The sequence below is a fragment of the Panthera leo genome, chromosome B3 (assembly GCF_018350215.1).
Source record: "Panthera leo isolate Ple1 chromosome B3, P.leo_Ple1_pat1.1, whole genome shotgun sequence".
In the NCBI taxonomy this organism is placed as follows: Eukaryota; Metazoa; Chordata; class Mammalia; order Carnivora; family Felidae; genus Panthera; species Panthera leo.
This window is the reverse complement of record NC_056684.1, coordinates 103,433,208-103,451,776: the sequence shown is the minus strand read 5'-3', so window position 1 is coordinate 103,451,776 and position 18,569 is coordinate 103,433,208. Positions and strand designations below refer to the sequence as shown.

The window sequence follows — 18,569 nt, the reverse complement described above, 5'->3', positions numbered from 1 at the left end:
TTGAAAAGCATATTTTATGGGCTCTCAAATATTCAGTTGTGAAGTCCAAATCAACCCTGATGTAAAAAAATCTGTATCTCCCAATTTGAATTGTTTAAACAGATGGGACTTTTCAGGTAGAGGGTGGTGATGTGTTCAGGTGAGATTCTAACACAGGTTACTGGAATTGTCATTCTTTTCTCTTATAATCAAATAAAAAAATTGAGTAATCAACACATGGTCAACCCAGAACGACCTGCTCTCTGATTTCTGTGTCATTTGCCAAGAGTCTCAAAGGTTTATATTTGTTGTCTTCTTAATATTCAAACCACCTGGGGTAGATTTATGGTTCAGTCCCCAACATCCATCCTGTTTTAGATCAGCCTAATCTTGCAACACTGCTCATCACTCTCCCACCCCCTTGCAAGCTATTCATCAGTACTGAGCACAGTGACAGAGACTTTCCAGCACCCTCCCTATTTGGTTCTACAGTCCATCCCTAAGGCATAGGAAGATCACGCTTCTCCATCCACTTGCAAATGGATGGGGCCATATAACTAATGGGCCATGAACCAACGTGACAAGTATCATTCCAGGGTTCAACATTAGATTGTTGCACAAGGCCTTCCACCACTCTCTTCCTCTGACACAGCAACTGTGAAAGAATGTTTGGACATGCAGGTACCACAAGATTTCTGAGCCAACCCAAGGAGATCACCATCCTGGAAAGTCTCTGGACTCACGGCAGACTTTGCATGAAGCAAAAAGTAAACGTTTGCTGTGTGAAACCAGAGAGATTTGGGGGTCCTCCTTCCCTCTCAGCCTCCTTTTCTTCCTTATTCCCTTTCTTCCTTCCTTCCTTCCTTTCTTCTTTCCTTCCTCTCTTTCTTTTTGAGAAAGGCAGGCTGCCACATGCAGCACCTCATTTGGAGGTATCTGGAATCTCAGAAGCTTGACTGACCCCACCTTCTACAACTGGACCTCTAGAGCTTGTTTGGAGGTTCTAGCGGAGGAGTTATCCGAACACCATTGACTGAAGAAATATCCTCCTCTACTGGGGAAGGTTGTCCTCTCACACAGGTGAGCAGGCAGCTTTGGGAGGGACACACATGGAGCCATAAGGGAGGAAGGCAACACCCACCTAGGCAGCCAGATCAGCCAAATCAACCTTGGCCATCAATGGGGTGACAGATGTCACAGCCAGCTCGTCCTCATATCCTGGGGATTATTTCTTACTGGAGCATAATTTAGCTCAAGCTAAGACCCTCTTCTAGATATGAGCTACAAGATAAAATCAGATGGGGTGGGGGAGCGTTGGGAAATGTTTCTTTTCTCCTAAAAGGAACCACTAGACGAGGTAGTCTCTCTTTTTCCTCTGGATTATGGGGTCTGGGTGTGAAGCTTGGGACTGACTGCTACAACTTTCTCACTCCCAAAGGTGAAGCCAACACTTAACATGGTGGAGCAAAGAAAACTTGGGTCCTTGATGACATCTTTGAGCTGCTGACTCAACCAGCCCGGGAAATGTACCTCTTTTCTTTCTGTTATGTGAGAGAATAAATTTCTTATTGTTCAAGTTGGTTTGATCTGGAGTTTCTGTTACGTGCAACCAAAAGCATCCTAACTGATAAGTCATGGCTGATCGCAAGACAATATTAAACTTACTTAAGTCTGCTACAACTACTACTTTTGTTGCAGACATTGCTGAGAGCTTAATTTCTCATTTAAATGGGAAACTAAATTTAAAATAAGATCATGTACAAACTTGCGATTATTTCAAATGTTTTATAGTAAGTAAGGCTTTAAGACTCCACTTAAGCTACTGAGAGAATCTGCCTTCCAGCTGCAGGAACAAAGGTGCTGAGCCTTCCTGGCTACATAGGGGTGTGTGATCACTCTCACTACATTCTCCCACAGAGGTCCTGCCTCCCCTCCTGCCGGGTTCAGCATCACCGCAAGTGGAATATACAGGTCGCAGAGAAAAATCATCACAGTTGCACAGGAAGTGCAGAGAGAGGGTAACGGAATTTGAACAGAGCTTGCTGGCACCCTGAGATGCCTTGCAAGATGAGTTTCTCTTCTTGGTGCCAAGATGGCTTGGTCTTTTATTATAGGGATACAGGTAAAATATGGGGATTATGTGCCTTGTCACCCCAGCTCTGAGTGATCCTAAAAACTCATAGAAGACCTAAAGTTTTTGCTATGACTGCCTTATCCCCTGGAGGAATCTCTGAAGGGAAGTCTATGCAGATCCAAATTCTATCTAAAAGATCACCCAGGAGGCAGAAAAAAGGGATCAAGTTGGGGTCAGTTCTCAGTGGCTACAAAACAAGAGGCTCCAGAATGATGACAGGGGGAGAGTCACAGGAATGACAAAAGCATTCCTTGTGTGTGTGCACATGAGCATTTTTCCCCCTGAAATGTCCCTTAATTCTGTTAGATCATTTTATATTATATCGCGTTTGTATTTGGGGGGATGTAGATGTGGTTTAGGTAGAGTGAATAATTAACTATGATAAGTGTTAGGGAACAACCATGGTTCTCTTGCATTCACTCATTCATTTATTCTTCCATCCATCAAGAATGTTTATTAAGGGAGCCTGAGTGGCTCAGTTGGTTAAGCATCCAACTCTTGATTTTGGTCAGGTCATGATCTCCTGGTTTGTGAGTTCGAGCCCCACATTGGGCTGTGTGGTGTGGGGCCTGCTTGGGATTCTTTCTCTCCCATCTCTCTCTCTCTGCTCCTACCCCGCTTGCTCTCTTTCAAAATAAATAAATAAATAAATCTAAAAAAGAAGAAAGAAGCAAAGAAAGAAAGAAAGAGAAAAAGAAAGAAAGGAAGAATATGTTTATTAAGCACCAACTTCATGCCAGATTTGGTGCTGGGCACATGGAGACAGAGGAGATGCCATCCCTGAATTTGGTGTGTTGGGAGACATACATAAGCAGGCCATGACAATCGAACATGACAAAAGCCATAAGCGATTATGCCTAGATAACTATGGGAGGGGAGAGGAGGAGCACTGTCTCTCAACAAATACCCCACAGCCCAGAGATTCTACCTGTGGACATGTATTGTCTTAGACTGAGAGGGTCTTAAGAAGTCCTCTGTTAGAAAGGATGTTTTGTCTTGGGTTCTCTCCAAACAGAAGGCCTGAGATGAGGGCCTATGTGCAGGTAGTTTATTTTGAGAAGTAAACCCCAGGATCTAGAGTGGGGGGACCAGGAAACAAAACAAGGAGGAAGGGAAAGGCAATCCAGGGGGTGCATTTGGGAACTGGCTACCACTGTGGTCACATGGGTCAGTCCCTCAGGCGGAGCTTCTGAGGAACACGGGAGAGGGGAGAAGGAGAGTGAAAGACACGGGAGAGGGGAGTTTTACCCATGGGCTCTTGTCTCCATTGGTCAAAGTTGGAGTGTTGACTCCAGCACACCTCCAGGTCTGTGCGTGTATGTGTGTGCGTGCCCACGCGGACATGCATGTGTGTGGGCATGGCTGGGCTGGCTCCCACTGGCGGTGGGGTGGGGGAAGCCCTGAGGCAGGAGGAAAGGGGCTGCCAGGCTACATCCGGGTACAGGTGTTGCCACAATAACAGCTGGAACTAAAAGGTGGCCTGAATCCACATGGGAAAGGGCACCAAATCTGTCTGGCATAAAGGAAATGTTATCTGTGGGGAAGAAGTCACTATTACTTACGTTAGGCCAGTGCCAATGGCTGAATGCATATATTCAATTCTAAGGAAGCTTTCCTGGAGCTTTCTACTAGGGTACCAGGTTGCTCGTTCAGGGTCCGCCAAAAAAATGGAACAGGGGACAGGTAAAGCTTGATAAGTCAGTGGAAGGAGAACAGTTTGGGAGCAGTGAGTGGTGGTAGGGAGGGGAGACCCATGAGGTTGCTCAGGTCCCAGCTGCCCGAGAAAAGCATAGCCAGAAGCCTGGGGTCCCCCGTGGAAAGCAGGAGAAGGTGCCCCAAGCACATCTCTCCAATCACTCAGCACTCCCTCTAAGAAGAGTTCAGATGAAGACACCTAAAGAGAGGAGGGCACTGGGGGTTTCAAGAAGAGGTAGGCTGACAAGTTTTAGAGAGGGCTGAGAAGCCCGAATCTTTAGCATACTTTCTGAACTAACACCATGTTGCAAAACCAGGCCATTACACATGCTTGAAACGTAAGACATGTTTCCCCAGAAGGCGAGGCCAGTTTCTCTAAAGGTTGGTCACGATGAATAGCCTTCTCATTGCTTCACCAAACTTGGGTTTCATTGGAATTGAGTTACTCCATTGCTGCTTCGAACATACAATACTCCTCAGCTGGGAGCCAACACATCACCTCTGTGGCCATAACTGCACTATAATGGAATAACTGTCAGAACCACTAGGCATCAGTTTTGATTCCTCTTTCCTTGCTGGTGTTGGAAAACACCTTAGATGTGTTTAAAAATAAATGCCCTCGTGTTTTATCTCAGAAGGCTAAACATAGCCTGGAATTTCTCCAGCAACCTGGGCCCCCACATACCCCACCTGGTTTGTTTTTTGCACGTGGAAACCTATAGTTTCAATGATCCATATGCATGTCTGTAATTCCCAAACCAGGAGATGCTAAAAGAGAGAAAATTATCCACAAATAAGCAACCAGAGTTTCAAATCTCCTACACTGTAGATATGTTTATTAATTAGAGCTACTGTTTCTCAAACGCTTGCTTTGGGCCAGGCCCGTACGACTTGCACTCATCACATTTGGCTTTCCCAACGACAGCATGAAGTAGGGTTAGTTTCCTATCAAGGAAATTCGATAAAGTAACTTGCCCAAGATCACACAGTTTGAAGGGGAAGAGCTAGAACTCACACTTGGGTCTGAATCTGAAGCCCAGGTTTTGGATACTGAGTTGGGAAAAACTGATTTTTATAAACAAGAATAAAAATATGACCATGAAAACACATTCTCTCCAAAGGGATAGAGTCGAGACGTTTCTTATGGTTTGTCATAACTGCTCCAGGTTAGAGATGTTACCCTTTCTCCTCCCTGGTTATTCTTCTACAAAACTAGGCCACCCAGCCACTCCCTTTGCCAGCCAATTGGCATACACACTCCTGCTAATTGTGCCAAGTTATTTAGGCTCTTTTGGAGGCAGAGGGAGTGGTAGGGCGAGTTGGCCATAAAACATCTTCCTTCCATGAGGAATATTCCTCTCTGGGGCTGAAGACTATTCTTGGCTACTCAGAGCTGAGACATAGTAAGGTCCCTGAGCTGAGAGACTTTTCCTTCCTTTTTGACTCTAAGGGATGTTTACTTGCATCCCATGGTGCTGAAAGGAGAGTGCACTGGGTAGATGGGCTGTCGATTTTGACTCTCCTCTAGGGTTAGGCTCTGGGATGATTGATTTGCCTCTCTTTATTACAAAGACTTCCTCTTTCACACACAAGGATGCCTACTGAACCCTTCAGAGGCCACTTGTCAAGTAAAATGAGGCACTTGAAAACAACTGAATGAACCACCTCCCTCTATTTTCAAATTTAAATCAATTCTTTCATTTTGCCCTTGCTCGGGGTGGGTGACTTAAGCGTTTTAAACACACACCTTTTCTCCACTGTGCCCTCTTATCTGCTTTTGGTGCCTTTCACCTCCTTCTTGTGAAGCAGAATCAATATTCTGTTATTCTCTGTCATTTGGATGCTACTTTGGGCAAACGGTAGGGTTTTTGTTGCTGTCGTTGTTAGTTCAAATAACATCAGGAACTCTGCTGTCCACACAAAATCAACAACAACGAGAAACCAGAAGTGGATTACTACCGAAATCCTTTTTGTTCTAAATTGTAATCAACTATATTGGATGCGAGGTTTGTCCATTTTAAAAATTTAATAATGGGTTTTGGGCCTCCTGGTTCTATAAAAAGGGCATTTATAAATATTAATATGGAATGCCACGGAAAGAACAATACATAACAATAATGAGAATCACAAAATCCCATCACATTTGACACTGTCATATCACCAGCTTAAGGATTAGCAGGTTAACCTTAGAGTTAAAAATATTGCTTCATGATTAAAAAAAAAAAATCTCAGCATTAAAAAAGCTCCTTGTTGCATTATACATTCTTTTTGCCTTCCTTATTTTTCTTCAGGTTATGGGATCACTGCTTCGATTAACATTTTTGGGGAGAGTGGGCTTAGGGGAAGGTGGTGGGTTGAGTTATCTGCATTCTTTCTTGCCCACATCGTGCTCAGCTGGCTTTTGTATAATTCTAACCCCTGACACTGCTTGAGTCAAAGGCCTGGCGACTAATACCCCCATTTTAGTGGTGTTTTTTTTTTTGTTTTTTTTTTTTATCCACCCAAAGCACCATTTTAAATGATAAAGTTACCCAAGGTGTCAGTTTTCACCAGTATTTCTAAATACATCTAGTAAAAATGCAGCAATTTCATAGAAAATCCAAGCTATTGAGATCTAATCGCGGCTTAAGCTGTGGCTTTATTCAAATCTGGATCACCAATATGGCTTAAGATGTAAATGAAGTGCAGAGAGAAATAAAGCAAGAAAATCTGCGATGGCCTTTCTCTCTGCTATTTGATGCCCAGCCCTTATCAGTCAATTACTGCTGCTAAACTTCAGTGACAGCCTTGGTGTAACAGCCCCAGTAGCTGCTGTCCTCCTTCAGCCCGAGCCGAACAAAACACACTTTCAGTAGCCTTAATATGAAACGGAAAAAAGGTCAAAATAGACGGGCTTTGCCAAACAAATCCCGAAGATCCATTCTAATTTCCACCCATGGATCTTTTAAGTCGTCCTGGATGCTCTTTATGATACGTTGATCCACACTTAGTTTCATTAAAACTTTGTGACTTGGTATTTTTCAACCTGATAGCTTCACTAAACTAGTTCTCAGAGTGTTTGCTAAGCCGCTATGCATAAAACTACTTTGCTGTCATGGTGGCTTCTAATATCACCTAAATGCAGGCAGCGGCTGTTCTGGAAATGAACCTGATCTACATACATTCCATCTGAGCTTGGGAATTACTTTGCTTTTGCTTTTACTGGATGTCTTAGAAGGAAGAGGTGCTGGCCTCTACAGCCCCCACCCTAAGCTCTCCTGAAACTGAATGCTAAATTATCTACCACCCCCTATTTGTTCTGGAAGCAATCTACACAGAACACGACTTTTATCTGCTAAGGTTTCCAACTGGGATTAACAGATGCTAAAACATTTGGGGAGGAGGGAGAGAAGGAGGGGCCCAGAGAAGAGAAAAGAATGAAAATTAAGGTCTCTTCCAACAATGGCATGGCAAATGCAGACTAAGCTTAAGAAGCAAGGGGTTTCTCAGAGGGGTGCACCATGAACCTGGCTTCACTGGCATGAATTTTAAAATGGTGAAAGGAAAAGAAAGCACACTCTGGGCTCTCGGCCACCTTGGGCATCCCTCCTGATTAGTGCCACCTCGGCTTCCCTCTGCACTCTGACATCTGACGGAAGCCTTCATTCTTTATCAATTGCTGTGGTCACTTACACGTCACTGCAGTCAACAGAACTATTGGCAAAGGGTTTTGAAAGAGGAGGAGATCATTTTTCTAGGGGAAAAAGGGATTAAACATAAAATAAATAAATCAGCCAGGTAGGATAACAGATTCCTGGCTCCAGGGGAACGTGTAGTTATCCTGTGTTCAGGTAACACGGTGTCCCCCAAAGTTCCACCCACGACAACAAGAGGGCAGCCTTGCTCAGCGGCCACTTGTTGGCATAAGGGGGGGGGGGGGTGGGGAAGCCAGTCCTCACTTGAGTTGACCTTGTCTTCTTCCCTCAGCTTTGTCTCAGGCTGTGGAAGGCATGGGCTAAGATTTGACATCGGGCCTGCATTTTCATTTTGTACATTGTCAGCCTTTGCAACGAAATCAACTTGGGTTGGAAACCTGACTCTCTGGGCAGCTAGTCTCTCTGACTCTCCACTGCTTCATCTCTAAATGGAGACGGTAACAGAGCCCTCTGCTAGAGTAGATCAGATGAGATGATTTGTGTAAAGCACCTAGCCTGGTGGCCGGCACCTGCTTGATGCTTCGTAACTGACAGGTTATGTCATGAAAGTTGTTATTGTCCTGTGATACCTCTGCACATATGGACAACTGGGCCGAGCATGACTGTCCGTGGGGCCCTACTGAAGAAAACAAACACATCCTGAGGCATAAACTTCACTTTGCTACTGTTGTTGAAAGCCGCTCAAGATAACCACACTGCTTCTGGATGCCCACCCCTCCCCTCCCGCCCCTGTTACGGGGGAGCTGAGGATATGTAATTCTACACCCCACCCCCTCCCTACCCCATTGCCAGATGGTGGTGGGAGAAGGATATGACAACCACAGGCAGGCTTCCATCCCCAGGAATACCGGGACAAAGTGAAAAGGCCTTTAGGGGAACTCTTAGAGCACAGCATTGTGGGCTCTGCGAGGGGACCCTAGCACTGCCTGCTTCTCCTGTTTGCTCTCTCCCTGGGGCATTTTCCAAGATGGCCACGGCTGATCTGCTTACAAGACCCCAGCCGACCCAACCTTACCGAGAATGCTCAGTTCTCCTTTCTTTGTTGCGAATCTATAACCTCTGGGAACCTGGTTCTGAAAAGTGAAGCCTTGTGAAGAAAGACTGATGGATGCAAAGCCAGAGGAGTGGAGGACGAATCAGCCACGGGGTGTGTTTCCTACAATCCGGAAGAATCGAGTTTGGAGGCATGGCTTCAGGCTTCCAGAAAAGTGTGCGATCACCTTTACTGATGCGTGAGGAATGAGTCAGTCACCTCCTTATCGATGGCATCAAAAAGTTTCTGAGGACCTGGGGTGCTGGTAGAGGCATCCTTCGAAGAGGAGTAGGTGGAAAGAGCATTGGACAGAGGGATCACGGACCCCTGTCCTTGCTCTGCCACAGAATCATTGGTTTCACCTCTCCCAACAGTAGTGTCCACATCTTGAAAACAAGGGATTATCTCTGAAGGGTAAGATTACATAGAGAGCTTTCACTCCTCACTCTGAACACCACTACTCATTTAAAAAAAAAAAAAAAATATATATATATATATATATATATATACACACACACACATATACACATACTTTTACAACATAAACTTTTTTTAAAGAAAATGAGGCTTGAACTCAACGACCCGGAGATCAAGAGTCACATGCTCTTCCAAATGAGCCAGCCAGGCACCCCTACAATATAAACTTCCCATTGAAAATGAAACTAAAGTAAAAGGCGAGGCCTAGATGTCCTCTGAGGGTTAAATGGTACGTATGGATTGCAGAGTAAAGACACAATCTGGGACAGCTGAGGGAGACGTCTCTGAACTCTTCTCATGCTTGGGCAAGATAGAGTCTGGAATATTACCACCAAGGTCATCTGGTAAAACTGGGCCTATAAAACCCAGTTCCGACTGAGACCCACTTCTCACAAGTTGGATAATCGTTTGACCAACTCCGCCCCTCCCTTCAGTCTGCTGTTCCTTGCAAACACTCCATGGCACCATGAACTGAGATTTGGGAGGGAAGGGGAACGATAGGGCTGTAGCTGCCCTACAGTCTCTCTTGGCTTGGGAAATGGCCTCCATTGCTCAAGCTGAGTTTACAGGATGATCATTCAAGGTGAGGGTTTGTTTGCACTTTGCCAAGAGTGACCCTGCTTCCCACAAGCTTCAGTCTATATTCAGAGGCCATGGGTCTAACACCCTGTGATGGGCCTTTTCTGGCCCAGGGTAATCTTCCTGGGTCCCCCTGCCCTTCTCCCCTCTTCATGCTCATGCCCTTTCACTAAAAGACCACCTAATGGCTTAGACCAGTCCTTCTGCACATCAAACCTGGCTGCATAACAGAAGCACCTGGGTAGTGACTTAATAACATAGATTCCTGAGTCCCACCCCAGGAGGCTCTGGGTCAGTAGGTCTGAGTGGAACCCAGCCATCTGCATTTATTATGAAGTATTCCAGGTATTCTGATATCACCAGGCCAGTATACTGGTTTCTTTACCATTACCAGATGGTTTCTTTAGGGCTTCCCAGGTGCACTGGTCTGGGCCTGAAAACACAGTCACCCGTGGACAAACCATCTGGACAGGTGAGCCTAAAGACTAATCCCAACCTGCCAACACACCGCACACAGGTGGGTATTGGTGATGGGAACTCCACTCGGGCCACCGATGTTTTGACTATACAGAGTACCTCTCCCCTTCCCCTCCCCAGTGCGCTGCTCCCCCTCTCTTTTCCCCTCCGCCCAAGGGCAAGTTAACGCATGCACGGATGGAACAGACCTCTGAAAACAAGCTCTGCACGAAGCACCCTTGGCTTTGAAGAATCCAGTCCAATTTGCCACCAGTATCTAGGCTGGCTTTTGATTATGTTGATGATGAAGACTGTAAACAAAACCGCCTTTCTCTACTAATTAATTCCCTTCGAAGAACTCTAAAGATCTTTAATTACACAGTTTGAAAAGCAGCGGTTCCCGAATCGGGTTGATGGGCCTGTGCACTCCTCTCTCTGCCCACCTGAACGAAGTATTTTCTTGTTTTCTCTGCTTCCCACACCTAGGATGGGCTGGCAGTAAATCCTGTCAACTAAACGCCTGACAAAAGTGCTCTGATGTCAAGTATAAAGAATGCCACCTACAGCTTAATGTCTGAAAAAAAACCCCAAGGGCTGCAAACAATGAAGGTTTTTGTCTTCTTAATGCCCAGTATGCAATCGAGTGGAAATGCTACTTCCATCCGCAATTTACAAATGAAATTAAAGTTGTTGAAAGACACAGGGTAAACCAGAAGCCTTTGTTTCTTTGCAGAACAGGAAAAATTTAAACCACTAAATGTTTTAGCAGATTTACTAAATTTCCAATTAAATCATGAAATCTATTATTGCAGAGCTCGGAGAGGGCAGTGTGCCTTTGCGCATGCGCGCTTCCTCTCTCTTTCCCCCCACCCCTCCACCCCTCCGCCACCCCCGCCAACACTCACATATGATATCAGCAAACCAAACTCTGTCCCCCATAAACAGCCTCATTCTGTTCTACCTGCGGGGAATCTGGGGTGCAGAGAGAGGCACACAAGCTTGAAGGGGACTGAGGCCGGCTGGGCAGTGGTTTTGGGGCACGATCTAGGCCAGTTTGCCCCAAGTGAGCGTTTCAGGGCCCCCAGCTGGTGGAGGCAGTCTGGCTGGAACAGGAAGGCACCAGGAGCTCATTCGTGGGGAGGGAGTCAGATCTGCTATACAAGAGCACCCTCTGCCAGTTGGCACGGAGGGCTGGCTGGAGAGGCCTGTGGCCCAGAGGTAGGGGAAAGGGCACAGGACCCTGAGCGAACAAAGCCAGCAGGGCTGGGGACCAGGCAGGAGAGAGATTCTATCTTCCAAACTAGACAGAACAACTCACCTCTGGAACAATAGCTAGTGCAGGCAGGGTGGATGCTGATTTTCCAAGGGCTCTCCACGTTAATCCGCCCCACCAAATCCAGCCGCTAGGAGCCTGAATGGTCCTCCAGACACCCATTCAGTAGAAAATGACGGGTGATTTTTGCCCTTGTCTCCCGAGATCTCTGGTGAGCACCGCTGCTCTGGCTGACATGTGTTTGTAAAGATAAAGCACTAGGCTACTTTGGGGGCCCTCCCAGGCTATTACAAAGAGCAAGTGGTGCCAACTCGGGCTCTGCATGGCTTTTTAGAATTGAGCTGTTAATTTTTTTTTTTTTTTATACACACCTCTCTTTGAAAAGGATTTGAAGCAACTTACAATAAAGGCAAACACAATAAGTTCATTCAACTAAAATTAGAAAAGCAAAGCTTTTTTTCCATAGAAAGGAGAAAGAAGCAAGCATTGACTGTCAACTGTAATAGAGTTACTGTGATTTAGCTTCAGATTAGGTACTGAGCTTCCTGGCAGCCAGGGCAAAAAAAGGATACCCAATTAGATAATCCATACAACCTACTGGAACGAAGGAGGTATGCCTTTTTTTTCTGGCATTAAGTCTATTTTAGGAGACTTTGTATAGGAACTCTAAAAGCATCATAGCGTGTGTTTGATAATCTTTTCATACAGTAAATGCACAGGCAATTCTGATACAGCTATTTCTTGCTATAATCTTTGGCACTTGTCAGAGGCCTTACGACTCAATCACGACTCAATAATGATAAATCTCGGTGGGAGGAAATAGCTAGACAAATGTCATTCAAATTTTGGCTCCTGAGTATTTCATGCACTTACTGATTCACTTGATATTTCTTAAAAACCTACTAAATGTCACGTTCCAATGTGGGGGACAGAGCAATAAACAAGCAGGCAAGGTCTTACTCCCAGGGTATGACCTAACCTTTCAGTTAGGTATAACTAACAAAAAACTCAGTATCCTCAGAGGGGCGGATGGATAGCAGGCAAGCTTCCTTTAGCTTAGTTGCTGAATAAGGGCAGTTGTAACAGCTGGGCTGCTTTCAGATGTAACTGTCAGAAATCCCACCTCAAACTGCCTTAAACAATGAAGAGAGGTGGTTTCCTTGATTTGGCAGCTCAGCGATGCTCTCTCTATGCTACACTGTCTTCACTGTTGGCTCCATCTTTGGGCTGATAGCAATATGGCTATTCAAGTTCTGGGAGCCACAGAGATAGGACAACCTTCAGAACAAGTCAGGAGACTATTTCTTCTCGGGACTTTTGCTTAGGATGGAGGACATTTTTTCCAGCCCCCGTACCCACCCCATTCAGCAGACTCTCTCTTTTGTCTCATTGGCCAGAGTTGGCCCATGTGCCCATTTCTGACCCAGTCCTGGTGAGGCAGGTGAGGTCACCCTTAGACCAATCAGGCCACCCCTGGAGTTTGGGCTAGGGTTGGCTTTCCTTGTAGTACTCGGTCAGGTGGGAAAGCAGGATACTTGAACAAAATTGGGATTGTTTGGGGCAGGAAAAGAGGCAGGGGATAAATGGATGCTGAGGCAGGTAGTTAACATTGCCATTTTGGTCTTTCAATGTTACTTCCCTGGCATATCAAGATTAGTGTAGGTGAATAGTAAACAAGGCTGTTGGAAGGTCTGTCTGCTTGGCTTCCTTCAGAAAAGAAGATCCTTACTATTTACCTTATTTCTTGAGTTGGACTAACCATTCCCCATATCTTCTGCCACTTCCTCAGTTTAGGTCTTTATTCCACTCATACACATTAAAAAAAAAAAAAAAATCCTCCTAACTGGTTTTCCTACCTTCATTTTACTCAAATCGAATCTGTCTTCCATACTCTTGGAACAATCTTCTTAAACATAAATGTATGATATCACTCTCCTCCTTAGCAAATTCTTTCACTTTCTATCATGTACAATATAATGTTAACACTCTTTGCACTAGCACACAAAATTGAACTATTTAGGTAGACATTTAACAAATATATACAAGATCTATAAGAAAGAAACTAAAACCACTCTGGTACAAGAAATCAAATACAATTTGATTTTTCAATAGAGAGCTATCCCATGCTCATGGATAGGAAGACTCAATATTGTTAAGTTGTCAGTTCTTCCCAACTTCATCTATAGACTTAATGCAATCCCAATCAAAATCCCAGCAAGTGATTTTGTGAATACTAACAGATTTATTATAAAGTTTATATGAAAGGCAAAAGACCCAGAAGAGCCAACACAGTATTGAAGAATGAAGTTGGAGGACTAATACTACCTGACTTCCACATTTACCATAAAGCTATAGTAGATTGAGATGGGGTGGTATTGGCATGAGGCTAGGCAAATAAATCAATGGAACAGAATGGACCCACAGAAATAGACTCATACAAATATAGTCAACTGATCTTTGACAAAGGAGCAGAAGCAAAACACAGGACAGTCTTTTCAATAAATGGTGCTGGAACAAATAGATATCCACGTGGAAAAAAAGAAAGAATGGATCTAGACACAGCTTTATGTCATTCACAAAAATTAACTGAAAATAGATCACTGTCCTAAGTGTAAAATGCAAAACTATGGAACTTTTAGAAGATAACATAGGAGACAATCTAGGTGACCTTGGGTTGGGTGATGACTTTTTAAAAAAAATTTTTTAATGTTTATTTATTTTGGAGACAGAGAGACAGAGAGTGAGTGGGGGAGGGGCAGAGAGAGAGGCTTCAGGCTCTGAACCATCAGCACAGAACCCGATGTGGGGCTCGAACCCACGAATTGCGAGATCATGACCTGAGCTGAAGTCGGACGCTCAACGGACTGAGCCACTCAGGCGCCCCTGGGTGATGACTTTTTAGATACAACACCAAAAGTGTGATTATGAAAGAAAAAATTAATAAGTTAAACTTCATTAAAGTTAAAACTTCTCCACAAAACACATTGTTAAATAGACTGGGATAAATTTGCAAAATACATATCTGGTAAAGGATTTGTATCCAAAATACATAAAAAAACACTTAAAACTCAACAATAGAAAAACATCTAGTTTGCCTAAAAAATGGGCAAAAGTTCTGAACAGACACCTCACCAAAGAAGGTGTGCAGATGGCCAACACACATATGAAAAGATGATCAACATCATATGCCATCACAGAATAAACAAGCTACCACTGGGGCACCTGGGTGGTTCAGTCCGTTAAGCATCTGACTTCGGCTCAGGTCATGATCTTGTGGTTTGCGGGTTTGAGCCCCGCATCGGGCTCTCTGCTGACAGCTCAGAGCCTGGAGCCTATTTGAGATTCTGTTTCTGCCTCTCTCTCTGCCCCTCCTCTGCTCACACTCTGTCTCTCTCCCCCCACCTCTCTCAAAAATAAATGTTAAAAAAAATAATAAAACATAAAAAACGAGCTACCGTACACACCTATTAGAATAGCTAACCACTGACAACATGAAATGCTGGCAAGAATGTGGAGCAACAGAAACTCTCATTCATTACTGGTGAGAATGCAAACTGGTATAGCCGCTTTGGAGGACAGTTTGGCAATTTCTTACAAAGCTAAACAAAGTTTTGCTACATAATTCAGCACCTGGGCTCCTTGATACTTGCCCATGCGAATAGTCCCATGTGAGTAGTGTGCTCATTCTACAGGGTAGGAAGTGATGCTCCGGGAAATTCAGGAATTTGGGTAAGGTTGCTAGAAAATGGCGGAGTTGCTATTCAAACTTGGGTCTTTCGAAGAACAGAATTCATAACATCTGCTGCTGGCTTCATCAGAGCCCAGAAAGTAGCCTGATAGGGAGTTCGTTTCAGAATGGAGGCTGGTCTGCCTGAAAAGCCAAGCTGAAGTCTACTAGGGTCTGTCCATAAAGAGAAGGATTGAAAAGATTCTCCAACCCCATGAATAAACGGAGGCACTGGACCGCTGGACCCAGTCTCCTCAAAACCTTAGTGTGGCAGGGGAGGGCGTTGTTAGTTTTCGCACTATTGCATTGTCTCTGCCTAGTATAGTGTCTGGCCCACAACAGGTGCCCTTTAAATACCTGCTGACCAAATAAAATTAATAATATTTTCTTTTATTTTTTTTAAATGTTTATTTTTGAGAGAGAGAGAGAGAGAGGGAGAGAGCATGCGGGGACACACACACACACACACACACACACACACACACACGTGCAAGCGGGGGAGGGGCACAGGGGGGCGAGCAGAGAATCTGAAGCAGTCTCTGTGCTGAGCCCGCTGTGGGACTGGAACTCCCAAACAGCGAGATTATGACCTGAGCCGAAGTCAGACACTCAACCAACTGAGCCACCCAGGGGCCCCAATAATATTTTATTTTCTAATATTTATTAAGTACTTACCTTTTTAAAGACACTTTTACCTGCACTGTATCTGATGTGCGCATTAGCCCCAAGGATAGTGTTGAACGGAATTCACAGCTCTCATGCTATGATGAAGGAGTCAGGACCAGAATCCCAGTCTCCTCATGCCCATGATGGGGCACATTCCCTGTGTCTCAGAGCCACCCTTGAAGAAGCAAAGGCTCAGTGAGTAGAAAAGGCCAAGGGACGGAGGCTAACATTTACTAAGCACTTGTTATTGTATTATGTAATTTAACATTCACACAATCCTGTAGAGGTAGTTATCAATATTTCCACTTTAGAGATGAGAAAACGGAGGCTCATTGGAAGTCATCACTTGCCTAAGGTCACAAAATTAATAGGTGCCAAAGTCTGGATTCAAATTCTACTGGGCTCCAAACCTCATCCATTTTCGTTATATGGTGCCAAGATACCTCCCAGTTTTCTAAATTAGGAAACTTTGAAAGAGTTGCATAAAATAAGTGCATTATTTTGGACCGGAAACTGGCTCTCTGCTATTTAAATAAGAATGAGGTAGTGGTATTGCCTGTGGCTCAGTGGGTTCAGTTGAGGGTTGCTGATCTGATGCAGCAGTCGGCAAAGGGAGGGGCCAATTCACCGCCCGCTCAGGCTTTGTGCTGCTCAGCTTACACCTGTGGCTTTGAACCCACTTCTGGAAGCCGGCCTTTCAAGAGGAACACTGCCTTTTAACCCCATGGCCCCAGAGGTCACCACGATGATGGGTGGTATGAACCTGCAGAGACTACATTTTTGGGCGAGGGGTGTGAAGAGATTAGTTGTGTCTAACCCGGAGAAGACTGGGGGAGGCCATGAGTTTGGTAAAACATGGAAAGTACTATCAGAAGAGGAGTAATGGATTCACCCAATGTGCTCATGACCAACATATAAGGAAGCAAACTTCAGTTTAGAGAGAAAAGAGTGCTTCCGAATTAGGGAGAAAGTGAAGATCAATTCTTTTTTTTTTTTTTTTTTTTTTTTTTTTAGGAAGGAAAGAGCTTGACATATTTTTTAAATGTTTATTATCTATTTTTAAGAGAGAGAGAGAGAGCACATGTGGGGGAGGGGCAGAGAAAGAGGGAGACAGGGGATCCAGAGCAGGCTCTGCGCTGACAGCAGAAAGCCCAATGTGGGGCTAGAACTCACAAACCGTCATCAGTTCTAAGTTAACAGGGCCTCAGAGGCTACTGCACGCCCCGCCTGGCAGGGGAGGGGTAAAGAGGGCCTTGCAGCCCTACAGCAGCTGGGGAGTCTCTGTTCAGTACCCTGGGAGGTGGTTAGGACAGAGAATCCAGGGGCTGTCTGCGAATGGGGAAGTGCTACGCCATCTCCAAGACCCCCCTTCAGGTCTGGGCTGAGACATCCTAAAGGGGGAAGCGGGCTGTAGGAGGGCACAGGGCTCTCACTATACATTTAGCACCTGGTTGTCATCAAGGGGGCCAGATACTACCTCGGGTGGCCCTGAGAACAGACGTAAAGGGGAGGCCCTTCCACTCCCCATATGTTTCTCTGCCCTCATGCAGCCCCTAACCTCCCCTATTAAAGTTCAGATTCCTGAGGGTGGAACAGAAGAGCCTTCAGTAGATGGCCTCAACCTACCATTCCACGTTTTCTCCCTGTTACTCAGCCCTCACTCCTATTTGTGAGGTACACAGACCTACTTATTCCCCAAACACACCACATTCCTTCAAGTCTCCATGCCTTTGCCCATGCTGTTCTCCCTGCTTGAGACACCATAACCTTTCTCAGGCTTGGTGAGCCCCTTATCATCCGGATCTTGCCCTCCTCTGGAAAGCCTTCCATTTCCTTTAAATCTGTGACGGTGCTCTCACACAGACTCCATGGCAGCCCAGGCTCACCCCAAGGGTAGCATTTCTCGCACTGCAATTGACCCGTTGACCCACCTGTTTCTAGTCCTCAGCTGGAAACTCCTCAGGGGCAAGACTGCCAGGTTTCCACTAAGCGCCCAGCCATAACGGGTCAACCCCACGTTAGTTGTGTGACAAGTGGGTGCTGTAAGAAAACACCGTTTGTTCAGTAAATACGTAAACAAAATATTCATAATTCAAGTCACTGTATTTAAGTTTAATTGTAGGAGTTCAGAAACGGGTTTGGGAAGAAGACATGGAAGCTTCACCGGGGTGGGGGGTGGGGGGGTACGTTAGGTAAGTGATGAAGCGGTTGAGAAAGGGAGGGTTGAGGAGAAGGAGTAGAATTAGACTCCAGAGTGGAGAGTCCATCCTGGAGAGAGATGGGAACACCCTGCACACGTTGGGTTTGGAGCCCCTGGATACCTGGCTGAGGACTTTGGGCTTCATCTTACCGGCAGGGCTTGGAAAGAGGAGGGACATCATGACAATGTCATGTGAGGAGGCTGAGTCTGGTGTCTTGCAGGATCACTCGGAGGTGGGGAGGCTGGTTGGGAGCTACAGCAAATCGTACCACATACAGCTTGGATGAGGTGAGGATAATCAAGATGGTGACGCTAGCGTCCTCTGGTAGGCTGCATTATTGCCTCCATTCTTCACCTGCTCCCCACCCCTATAGCAGAAATACCCATTCCCAGCCTTGCCGTGGCCTCATGAGGGCAGAGCGTCCCCGCCTCCCCTCTTGACTTGGAGCTTGGCCAAGTGACTTGCTTTCACCTGTGGGATGTTAGCAAATGGGATGGCAGCAAAGGCCAGAAACGTGCTTGTGGGTTGGGCTTTCTCTGTTGGCTTCTGCCATTGCCACGAGAGGAACACACTCTGCTGGGCCCAGAGAAATGAGATACTTTGAACGGCCCGGAACCGAGGCCAGCTGTACCCAACCTAGACTGGCAGAACTCC

General features: G+C 45.5%; 1 long non-coding RNA gene across 1 annotated transcript; it reads right to left on the bottom strand.

Moving 5' to 3' along the window:
* Positions 1 to 8,332: 8,332 nt before the first annotated feature.
* Positions 8,333 to 17,785, bottom strand: LOC122222749. The gene is made up of 3 exons (XR_006203845.1): positions 17,646 to 17,785; positions 15,724 to 15,889; positions 8,333 to 8,943 (listed from the first exon to the last, which is right to left on the bottom strand). It is a non-coding gene; the product is annotated as an uncharacterized LOC122222749 (long non-coding RNA).
* Positions 17,786 to 18,569: the final 784 nt, after the last annotated feature.